Source organism: Lygodium microphyllum, chromosome 8 (assembly GCF_053477565.2).
Source record: "Lygodium microphyllum isolate KBCC chromosome 8, Lygodium_microphyllum_v1.1.10, whole genome shotgun sequence".
In the NCBI taxonomy this organism is placed as follows: Eukaryota; Viridiplantae; Streptophyta; class Polypodiopsida; order Schizaeales; family Lygodiaceae; genus Lygodium; species Lygodium microphyllum.
Window position 1 is genome coordinate 147,450,553 of NC_141142.1, and position 12,934 is coordinate 147,463,486.

The window sequence follows — 12,934 nt, forward strand, 5'->3', positions numbered from 1 at the left end:
ACAAGGAGAGTCATGATGAAGCAATCAACAAAGGATTGGAGGGACCTATTGTGCATTTGCTAGAAGTAGACAAAGAAATTCTTTCAATGCCAATGTTGATGATGAATCGGAACCCTTAGAACAAATGTTGCACTCAAAAGCCCAACATCAAGACCGTGGAGACACCCTTATTATTTCAAGGGTTTTGATGCACAAAGTAAAAGGCTACCTCTCACATAGCCTACTCACACACACAAGATTTCATGATGAATCTATCTACTATACACACAATACAATGACTCAAAGTGCGAGTGTAGTGAGCATACTTACCAACTTACTTAGTTGTAGTCAAGATGCCTTGGCAGGCATGCTCCATGACCCATGCATGGCTCCTTTGTTGCTTCATGTTCTCACGTTCACTTTTGTGTGCAATGTAAGGAGGATATATGAAAGAGAAGGGTGGAAATAGAGCAACCACACATCACACATGTACCTTACTCTTGCTCAACTCTACCTCACACACTCTCCATGGACCTTCCCGCTCACCATGAAAGAAAGAATGGAAGAAGAGGAATGGCAAGAACTTGTGTTAGCAAAATCCCTCCACTCTCACAATAGCATGCAAATATAAGAAAGGAAGAGGAGACCACAAGTTTGCACACACATGAATATCACTTTCCATTATCTCTTATTCTTTTTATACAATACTTCTAGGGTTTCCTATCAATTTTTGGGCGTCCAACCCACACTTGTAGTGATCTTTCCTGCCGATGAGGTGACAATTCATAGGGTAGGTGATGCATTGATGGAGAGCTCTAATCCTAAATTAATCACCCTATAGTGAATGCACTTTTAAAGCTGATGATCATCCCGTTTGGCTTGGAGGAGCTAGCATTAGGATCTTGAGTGTAATTTCTTTTTCTTGACAAAGGTCTCATGAACTCCTTCTATCCAAATATCATTCAAGTCTCTTGTTATGAAGTATGTCTACTATGAGGTGTCTTGAAATCCTTGTTATGGAAGAGTGAGGTTTGTTGTAAGTGAGCATGTAGTGGAAGATTTAAGTTGTTGTGTGCAACTTCTCCTCCACGATGGAACTAAACAAGAGATCATTGTTATGGCCTCTCAAGACCACAACAAGAATATAGAAAACACCATACTACCTGAAATTACCTTGTTGCTACATATAACTTCATGAATCAATTCACTGCCATTTTAGACATTTAATATTCACGAACAATATGCAAACATGGAATACATACTATATTCATTAATATAGAATTTTTGTCTTGAAGAATGTCACGTAGTTTACTGTCATCATGACCATTACTGATTGAATAACTTGAAGTAGACATCATTAGTATTTAGGAGACCAACATAGGTAAATAAAACCAAACATTAGCGATGACCATAATCTGGTGATGTCCTGAAAGATTTCACATTCCTAAACATGTAGAATCTCAAAAGATACAACTTCTTGAATCTAAGGACAAATGCCACATCATATGAAATATAAAGTCGTTTTACACATGCTGATCCTAAAATACTACATGCATATAAGTGCTAAGGTATAAAAGTACTAAATAGACGATGGAATCTGAGCCCTGACTCCTGGCATAGTTGCTAGTGGATGACTGAGACAGCAGTCAAGACTCGAACCCACAAGCATGCAGCTAGCTATTAGAAAGCATGAAAATTAACTAAGAGAACATAGTTATACCTTGCTGGAGAACTTGCACCCCTTGACAAGCTACGCTAAGTAGTAGCGGGACACTTGCACAACTAAATTATCAGCACCATGCACTGTAGTAGCATCATGATTCCTAGCACTAAACTCTTGATTAACTTCATCAATCACCTCTATAAACACATCTTCTTTGTTAACAAACTTAAAATCCTAGCTTAGCATTCAAGTCCATACAGCTAGTTCCTAACTCAGTCAACCTCTAAGCCAATGCACCATGTTCTACTAAAATGAAGGTATCTTTAAGCATGTTATATGGCATGTATATCACACCATCAAATTTCTCAACAACCAATTGCCATGCATTTTTAACATAACTTAACAAAGCATTTCTGATATCTTCAACTTCAGACTTCAAGACCACAGAGGCATCTACATCAAGCTCCACATTCTGCAAGATCCACTCCTCCACTTCCTACAGAGGCTAGAATCTCTCTAACAGTAGTTTATGTTCCACTTGCTGCTTTTCATACATTTCCATGAAAGTTTCCATCTCTGCCAGGCATTTAGTCTGAAGCTCATTTGTCCATCTTTCAAAAAAGGAAATGGAAATTTTATTCTTATCTATCAACTGCTACATTTTTGTAATTTTTTGAGCATGTTGTATTTCCAATGAGTCATACTCAAGCTATTTTATCTACAAACTATTTAGACAAATCCTCTTGTTTCTTTTCCTAAACATGCAACTGACCCTGCAATTGTTTTATCTTGGTTTCGGTCCAAACATTTTCTTGATCATATATTGCTGGAAATAAATAATCATTTTCTGCATTACACCCATTGCATTAGAGACACTACCAATAGTCAAATCATCCATTTGAGAAGACATAGAAGCAAATAGAGCATTTGCTACATGAGTAGCCACATGCTCATCAACCAACATATCCTTTGGATGAACTTGAGCATCTATAGAAATATCTTGATATTTATCATCCGGTGTATGCATACTCCAAAGCCATATTCTACCAATTTTTTACTTTCTCTAAGAATGTATGTGACTTTTAGTTTTAGAGGTATTAGCATTACCTTGTTTTCATGCATTAAGTACATCATTAAGACACACATCTTTGTTATCCTCTTTCACAACTTTTGAAGCAACTTGTCTGCATAGGCCTCATCATAACCCACGTGAAGCAAATCCCTATATATGGATTGCTTATCTTTATCACCATTAAAGAGATCATCAAAATTTTTAGCATGATATGAACTCTTAGTTTTAGCATCTGTCTCAATTGTATCATGTGAGAAAGAAGATTGATTCATCTTGAACAAATAGTCTTCAACTAATTCAAGATTCTGAGACCTAGCATATTCATACAATCCTGCCAAAAAAATCCCATCCTAGATGCATGAAAGACTTCCTTGGATTTAGAGATCTTAATCTCAACCATTAACATTTCATGCAACAAACGAATCTAGTTAGGCATTCCAAGATTTTCAACATAATAAATGATCTCATATGCCTCCTTAGCAATGCTGTTGATCTTTATGAACATCATAAAGCATTCCATAAGCCACCTTAATTGCAATTTTTGAACTGCATCAATCTGCTTCAAAATATATACATTCTTGGGACCTATAGGGTCACCAAAAGCTCTATGCATTTGTTCTTTTGAATATAGCCATGATGTCGGATTGACATACATAGGAAGAGAAAAGACACGACTGACTACTGCTATAGTTGATTCAATACATCTTGCAATTTTTCCATTTGACTGCCTTAACATATCCAACTCCACTTATGCATGTGCATTTGTAGCCCATCTATCCCATGGCAAGTGGGCATATGCATACAAGCCTATTTTTCCAGCCATATCCAACGAACGTCCTCTTCAAGATGAAGAATTGAAGTTGAATCAACAAAAGGAGTACCTACATCACTCGGGCTCGAAAGATGAACCACATGCTTCAGAGTTGTCATTTTCCTTGAACTGAGTAGACTTGTCATCATTGGCCACATCAAACTCATCTTCTTCATCCTCATCCGATCTAGGGCATTTTGATAGGGATAGCTTACATGCTGAAGTGCACCAGGTATGAGTCATGATGGGTGAAACAAGTCGAGTTGTGGAAGATGATGGGGAGAAAGATGAGAAAATAAAAGAACTAGTCTTGTGCTCCATTTGAATGTAAAAGTCCAAGTCCTCATTGAGTTCAACCCCTTTTGTGCCAATTATCACATCATGATCATGAACTTGTGAGCTTTCAGACATGTAACCGTTCTTAACTGATTCCTTTGTCCCAATTTGAATAATTAGATTAATAGTGGAAGAGTAAAGTTGAACAAGCTTTTTAAGTCTAAACCCATTGATTGCAAGTTTCAAGACATTACACTACAACTCCTTTAACAAAAATGATCCCTATCCAAGGTCTTAAAAATGATAAATGGCCCAACATACCGAAGCTTCAACTTACCAAGAAATTTACCAATTCAGGAATTATAAGTCACAACATAATCTCCTTCTTCCAAAATTTTCTTTTTAATGTGTTTGTTCACCTAGGCTTGTCTCCGTTAGTGGGCGACTCTTGAAACATAGGCAACTAACATCTTGTCCTCCTCTAACTTCAAGATTTGTTCCAACCTGTGCTACATGAACTTTTCAGGATCCATCTTGTATTCTATAGCAACTCTCAAACTTGGAACCACAAACTCCATAGGCACCATAGCCTCTAATCCATATACCAGCTTGAAAGTTGTAAGTCCAATTGTTACTTTATATGTAGTCTTGAAAGCCCACAGTGCAAAATCCAACTTTTCATCCCAATCTCTCCTATTATCCTTAACTATTTTCTTGAGAATACGGAGCAAATCTTGTTGGAGCTCTTTGCCTACCCATTAGCCTCTTGTGGGTGATACAGAGTAGACTTTTTATGCAATATCATGTGCCTAACTGTCAATTCATGAATAGCTTGATTCAAGAAATGTTTACCCCCATCACTGACCAACTCTATAGGGAATCCAAACTTGGTCATGATGTTCGAATATAAAAATTTGGTCACAATGGCTGCTTTATTGTCCTTCAGACCTTAAGCATCCACCCACTTTGTAGAGTAGTCTCAGTGCAAACCAAGATATATCAATTACATGTCCTTTTAGCAGCTGGCTTAATAGGTCCAACAAAATCAATCCCCCATTTTTGAAATGGCTCAAGTGGTAGTATAGAATGATCCTACATCCTTATCCCTGTTAAGAGGCTGACCCTTCTTCAAACACCGCAGACATTCTTTGGGATATTGATGGGCATCCCTCAAGACAATAGGCCACCACAATCTTGCCTGCAATATTTTCCTGCCTGTAATTTCTCTAGAAAAGTGACCAGCTAATTGACACTCTAGAATGAGCTTCACAAAGGACTGCTGGCTATTCATATTCAAGAATACATCTTCTGAAGACATTATCAACTCCTCTCTTGTATTAAGTATTCATAATAACTTGAAATGATCTACTCTTCAATGCCAATTTCCTTCTTTGATTTGTTGTAAGGTGTACTACAACATAACCCCTTCTTGTAAGAAATGTGAGAACTGGTCATGATATGAATCATGGTCTACTGCTTGAACTTTAAAGAGTTTAGCAACTGGAAGTTGATTAGGAACTCCTGCTTCTGTATCATCATTCTCCAATATGCTAAGATAATCAACCATTACATGTTCTTTTCTAGGAGTATGGATAACCTTGAAATCAAACTCTTGCAACAACAACATCCATCTAACCAATCTACCCATTAATTGAGGTTTATTGATTAGAAACAAAAGAGTTTGGTAGTCCACATGAAAGATCACGTGATTAGCTAGTAAGTAATGTCAATATTTTTGTGCAGAGAAAACCAAACCAAGTGCTTCTCTCTCTGTGATTGAATAATTATTTTTCGCAGCACTCAATCTTCTACTTGCATATTAAATGGGTCTAAACCATCCAGGTACCTTATCCTACATAAGCATTGCTCCCACAACAAGATCAGAGGCATCAAAAAGTACATGGAATGCTAGGTCCCATGTAGGAGGCTGTAATATGGAGACACCATTAACATTTTCTTAAGGATGTTAAAAGCTCTTTCTTGATCTATGTTTCTTCAGACAAAGTGTATCCCCTTTTGGGTTAAAGTGGTAAGAGGAAAACAAATATGTGACAAGTACCTTAAGTAGCTACTATGCCATTTCACTTGACCCACAAATCTCATGACTTCGTAGCGATTCCTCCTTCTTGGTTGCCAAATATGTATGTTTAGGAAAAAGTATATTGATTCCTGATCCCCCATCTAGCAGGACATCATCATGCTTCTTTCCTGCATACTCAACTTGAATGGTGGGCACTTGATAATCCATAACTCCTTGTTGAGTTGGTATGACTCCTCACACTCAAGAACTACCTGAACTTGAATTATGTTATCTTCTAGAACTTCCTGTTGCTTTTTCCTAATCTTTAGGAGCAACTTTTCCTTGAACCCTAGTATTAAATCCAAGATTTTCTCCAAGGTGAACTGCAAGGAGCACTTTGCTAGAGCTTGAAGTAGCTCTTATGAACCTCTCTTTTGAAAATTTCCTGATGCCGTATCTTCAAGATATTGATCCTGCTGATTAGGATTCAGGGTACCTTGACCCTTTTCATCATGAAAATCCTCACATATTGGTGTCCTAGTTGCAACTTACTAACTTGTTTTGTTTCCTTTTTCCTCGCTTTCTCTTTTTCTAGCCAATCAAGCTTCAAGCCTACTTGGCTTCTAGTGACAATTAATACCATAGCTTCATTAGGACAATCCTCTACGTTAATGCAATTAGATTAGTCACATTCAACATGCATACTTATAGCATTCAAGGATGAATCGATATTGTACTGCAAGTTGAAAACTTGATACTACATATTCCAAGGGTGTAATGACTTCTACACTGAATGCTAATTTATACAGAGCCATGCTAGTAGCGATCTTGAAGGAGGTCTTGGAGGCCCATAGTGCTATGGGGAGCTTACTATCCCAATCTTTTTAATTCTAATATGCCAACTTAGTTAAGATTTGAGACATGACCTTATTGGTTGATTTTGCTAAGCCATTAGCTTGCGGATAATAAGGATAATTTTTTTAAATAATAAGAAAAAATGTAGTAGGTGGTAAACTTTACCAGCATGTTCCATATTCAACACAACTATGATAACCAAAATTTAGATTGTGGCAATTTTCAGAAGTACATAGCAAATGATACCAAGAGGTCTTTTCCATTTGTTGATTGGCCATCCTTACCAAGAAGAGGGTTAGCCTCACAAACCTGCTCGAACTACTCTATGAAACTATACGGGTCATCGCTTGGCTAGTACTTGTCTAGTTATTTCGCAACTGCAAGGATCCTCAATTGGCTCTTGGACCCCTGGGTAACTCCTAATCCTACAAGCAATGATGTTGCTAGTGATATTGCACTTTGTTTTGCCAACGTGTTGTCTATTAGTCGTTTCGTGAGAAGCTTATTCAGCATTAAATCTAGCTCTAGCACTTTCTTCCTCTCTGTTTTCAATCCTATTAAGTTTCTATTTGTTAGGGCTAGCACGCACTGGACTTCTCGCATTTCTATGTCATGTCACAATCTCATAGTCTGTTGTTGCTGGTTGTATGCTGCTATGCATTGCAAAGCTTTCCGTGCCAACTTTCTTTCCTCCTTGAGGTTCGTTATGATGTCCTCTGATATGGTTTGCCATGGTGGTCCGCCTGGTTTGTGTGTCGTATTCATCCACCATCCGCTAGATTTCGATTGGGAAATCTCTCAGGTCGAGCTCTTCGTTTCTATGGTTTGTATTGGGTTCTGCCATGTCTGCGGTCTCCTTCTCAACTAAGTTATCGATGAGGTTGATCAAGTCGAGCAATGTTGTGCTCCCAATGGTGTCGGTCCTTCTATGTGTCTGACTTTCTGTATTGTGTCTTTCACTGGGTCCTACCGATTGGGGCTCTTGAACCACCCCTCTAGGTTTGATGGTCGTCTCCTATTACTAGGTCCATTCTGTTTATTAAGTTTGAGTGTGTTCCTTCTTATTTACAGAGAAGCCTCAATTTACGTTCACTCAGTGTGTGCGTGGTGCTCTTTTCCGTACACTGTGCGAAATCAGGCTTTCAATTTTTTCAAGTGCACTTCAAGTGTTGAAAACAATGTGGGTGCGAACATGAGATAATGAATACAGCTACCACACTCTAGTCTAAGTTCTCGATCGAATAGGGCTTTATACTCAATCACTAGCCACTCTCTCTGGTTTCTAGGGTCTGTTCTATATGCTACTCAGCTTCAATCAAGGCCAAATGGGGGTCTATGGGTCAGTTTACGGCTCTAAAAGGGGCTAAAAGCTAACGTGACTATCAACGGTCATGTGTAGCCCTCCGACTATAATTTCTAAGGTCAATTGTGCCTATAAGGCTTCTTTCAGAGCCTTCCCCGGTTGCAGGAGGTGTTTTGCTCCACCGGAGATGCACTAAATTTGTCAATTTCTCTTGTCTCACTTTTGGTCCAATTCTACAGGGTCCGATCCCCAGAATCGGACATATGATTTTCAAATATCCGATTTGCGTGCATCTAATTCAAATTGGCCTGATTCAGGCATGTCCGAGTGGCCGAGGATGGCTAAGTGTCAGAGTCCGATTTTGGAGATGTCCAATTGTGATGTGTCCAATCATCCTAAATCAGACAAGGTGAATGTCCATCGAACAAGTAAGGAATGGTTCGATTTTTGGGATCAGGCGAGTAGTGTCTGGTAGGACAGGTTGAGGAAGTCCAAATATCCGTTTGGATAGAATAGGACTTTTGATTGTCCGATTCTCGGAATCGGACCCTGTGGATTGTGTTTGATTCCGGCGGCATGCAAACAATGAAAATGAAAAATCGACTCATGGCGATAATTTTGGTCACATCATCATGCAAGGAGCTCTAGAATATAGGAATGGATACACATGAAGGTTTTTATATACTTGATATGTGCAAAAAACTCATATAGAAGCCGATCGATTCACTTGAAGTTCAAGCTCTCTCTCTCTCTCTCTCTCTGCTAAAGGTAAAAATGAGCTTTTCCCTTGCCCTTTGGAGCCTTAAACCCTTGTTCCACTCAGCCTTGACCTCTCCAATTGCCCCCTTGTGGTATTAACACATCTAAGCTTTCTTTTTCCCCATTTTTCCCTTATTTGTGCCTTGCTTGGGGCTATTTTAAAACAGAAATCCTAAGTCGATTCACTCCAATTTCTTGATCCTATCCTACTCTAAATGCAACAAAAATCAAATCCCAAATATTGAAATGATTTTTCCTACTTGTCTACTCATCAAAAACCTGAAAACTTACTTGTTTTGAATATCAAAAACCCCAAATCTCCTACCTATTTTAAGCACCAGTTCAGGGATGAAACTCTATTTCAATGCTCGATTTGAGATGCGCAAGTGCTCAAGCTTGAATCTGTTGGTTCTGGCAACGGAACCAAAATGTAGTGGGAGCTCACGCTCAACCGCCAAGACCCACAGATCACTTATTGCTTTAAGCGTTTCAAGCAACGAGCACAAATGGCTATCTCTCACCTAGTCAACACACCTTCGATCCTATGGGGGTGTAGTGAGCTTACCTTGATGCTCGAATGAGTAGCCTCCTCCCATAAGCAAACCAGTACCTCCATGATTTGAGATGCGAGCTCAAGCAACCTCAACCCTCCACCTCCAAGCTCCATCCTCCATAGCCATGAGTGAGACAAGAGAAGGGAAGAGAAGAAAAGAAGAAGAGAGGAGATGATGGAGTACTTCTTCTCCAAGATCCCTTGCACACTCACTCCCTCACACTCCCTCTCTCATGCACACACAAGCAAGCAAGAAAATGAGAGAAGAACTTCAGTGCTTTCCTTCATCCTTGAGAGCACCTTGCTAGAATATTCGATGCTCTCCCACGTTTTTTTTTTTTTGAGCTTGCTTTCTCCTCCACTTTTCTTGCCTTGGAAGAATGAGCTTCTCCATTCACTTTTTGACTTGGGCTTCCTTGGTCTTCTCTACTTCTTTTTGGCTACATGATCCATGCCAGTGACATGTCTTGTAACAACTCTTTTGATGAATTTGTGGTGGCAATCTCTCTTTCGTTGGTTTTTGTGTTGGTCACCTCAGCTCTCAATGCCATTTGCCTTGATTTACTTTTCGATTCATATATGTTCTTCAAGGTCTCCTAGGATTTCTTAAGAGTTGTCATACCAATTAGATGGTTGAGGATGTCATCCTTGATACTCATCTTCATCATGTGGAAAAACATGGTGTGTTTGTCCCATTTGGCCAATTCTTATTCAATAATAACATCTTCTCTTGGTCTATTCATTGAGGCTAGCTCCTAGGAGTCTTGGAAGAAGAGGAGTAACTCCATCTTCACTCTTCAAATGGCATAGTGAGTGCCATTGAGCTTTTCAACTCCATCCAAATGTAGAATAAATAGACTAGGGGCAATGAATAAAGTGAATGGGAATTTTCACACAAACAAAGACTCACACTAGGCAAGATTCTAATACCACGTGAAAAAAGTAGATGGCTAGAAGGTTCAATTTAGAGCCAAAACAGTGAGCTCTATTACAATACATTTTCATTATTTTACAATGCTTTACAGTTCTTAAATAATGCTTAACTAATGCCTTCAGCAGTGCCTAAATTTGGATAATGCTTTTACAATTGTTGGATAGTGCTTGAAAGTGGTCAAGTAGTCCTTTAAATTGGTTGGATAATGTTTTAAAACACTTTGAACACAGTTGATTGTTTAATAAAGAGTGGCACTAAATTCTATTGAGATAATAAAGTTTTTGTACAAATCTTAATCAAACCTACAATGGATAGAGAACACATGATTGATAATACCATTGAACTCTTTATTCATAATAAAAGGGCAATTATGGCTACCTAATACAAGTAATGGGCTAATTCCCAAATCCAAAACTAGTACAAAGGAGGAAGGAACAATATAGAAAATGTGGGTTACACTCAACTCTACTCAATAGTACACTCTATGGTGTCTATTATCTACACAGGATTAGACAATACTAGATTGTGATATGACTGCAACGTGACTATTGAGACTGAAGTCCGGCTGCTCAAAACAACTTATATAACTTTCTTAGTGAGTGAATCTCAAGTTCCCCTTTGGTAGGTGGAAGGTCCATAAAATGGAGAACAACTCTTCTTCATACTCCAACACAAGATTATGGTTGTAGCTATAGATATTCAACTCCACAAATAGGTACATAGGTGTAGTCCTCAACTTTAGTAGTTAGGTGACCAACTAGATTCGTGGCTATACAAAATAATATAGAAATAAAATCTGGAAGATTCCTTTGGTCACATTATAATACTAAAAAGATGAACATTTCACCTTTCTAGAACTTCAAAAAATATTGGCTAGATCGAGACATATCAGCCCTACAATACTGCTTTCTACAAAGGCCGTAACCAGAATGTTCTCCTTCATTAAAGGAGACTTTTCTATTGTTCATACCCACATGTTGCTATTACCAAAAAGTGCTTCCTTAGATCAATTGTATGCCTTTAAAAATATTCATTTTACATCATATTATCATTCTAATATCCTCCTTGACCTTTGTTATCCCAAAAGCATTATTCACACCTTAGTGAAGAGATGGTGTGAGCTTGCATACTTTAATAATGTGACAACCTCTCTTCCCAAAATTTTGTGATAAGGGAGTATCGAGGCAAGATTTTGCTTTCTCAATTAAAATGTTCAATCAATCAAGTGCCTAAGTGCAAATTGTGCTCAATCAAGCTTCGTACTTTCCAATTAGTAGTGTGTCGTGCACAAACAACTTTTGAGCACAATTCATGATCATCTCTTTCTTTAGTTCTAGGTCATGATGTTCCCTCAAATTGTCATGGCCTCCTTGGTTCTTTCAATCCCAATTGGGTAGTCCTAGATGCAATGTGAGTTCCCTAACATGTAGTGTAGCTAGTCCAGGTGATGTGGTGTGATTACATGCAATGTTGAGGATGTGAATGTTGCCTAGGGTTTTGTGGTTGTGCATTGGTTGTGTGCTATGATATGTGACTGAATGTGAGGTTTGAATGGACTCCAAGGTGTGTCTAAGGCACTATAGCTCCAAGCAAGGCTCTCTAACACAATCACAGGGTTTGTACAATGCACTTGAGCTTCTCTTTGTAATTTTAATTCCAAGAAGGTTGTAGTTCCTACTAGAGTTCCTTCCACACCCAATAATCAGACTCCACTAGAGCTACCATGCTCAAAGGTCTGCAAGTAGACACAAGATGACTTGTTTTCCCTCAAGTTATCAATGCTCCCAAGGGTTTACACTTGATCTTTATTCAAGTGGGGGTGCATTATGTGTTTGAGATTTTTGCACTTTAGATTTGATCATCATGTAATGGGTCTTCTCCTAAGTATGGAAGCAATGGTGTGGAGCTTCTATGAGATGCTACGAATTGCATCTAGCTCTACTTCCTAGGATGCAAAGGTAAGATCACTAGCTCCCTTTGTTACTTTTTTCCCTAACATGTGCAAACCTTCTAAGGTGCCTATAATTTTTCTTACCTTGAACTATCCAATGGAATACTCAAATGTAAGGTAGCCCTAAGCCTTGATAGTAGTTGCAGCCTTGGCCAGTTGAATAGCTCTAGGTTAGTTCAAGAAAGCTCAAACTTTCAGTGTTCTAGATATGGAATTGGGAGTTGGTGGTTGTTCTTGAATAGTCACAATTGGGCTTCTTACAACAATGTTGGAGAGTAGTTATAAACTCCACTCATGGAGTGCTCAAGACTATTGTTTAGGAGTTCTTTTGATCACTAGTTGGAGGAGGCTAAGGCCAAGCGCCTAGTTGGTGGAGGATCAAGTTAGAGGAGGCTTAGGCCAAGTTGGAGTTAGTTGATGTGGAGGGCCTAGTTAGAGATGGATTGAGGGCCGAGGGTCAAGAGGATGAGGCCAAGTGAAGGTGGGCCAAGGTCCAAGTGGATAAGGGTGAGTGAAGGTGGGCCAAGGCCGAGGATCGAGTGGACATGGCCAAGTGAAGGTGGGGGCCAAGAGTCAACAGCGGGGCCGAGTGGACAAAGTTGAGTAAAGGTAGGAAAAGGCCAAGGGCTCATTGGCAAGGCCAAAAACTAAGTGGATGAGACCAAATGAAAGTGGACCGAGGGTGAGGTTCTAGTTGGAGATGGGCCAAGGGCCGAGAGGAGAATGCAAAGTGAAGGTGGGCTAAGGTTGAGGGCCTA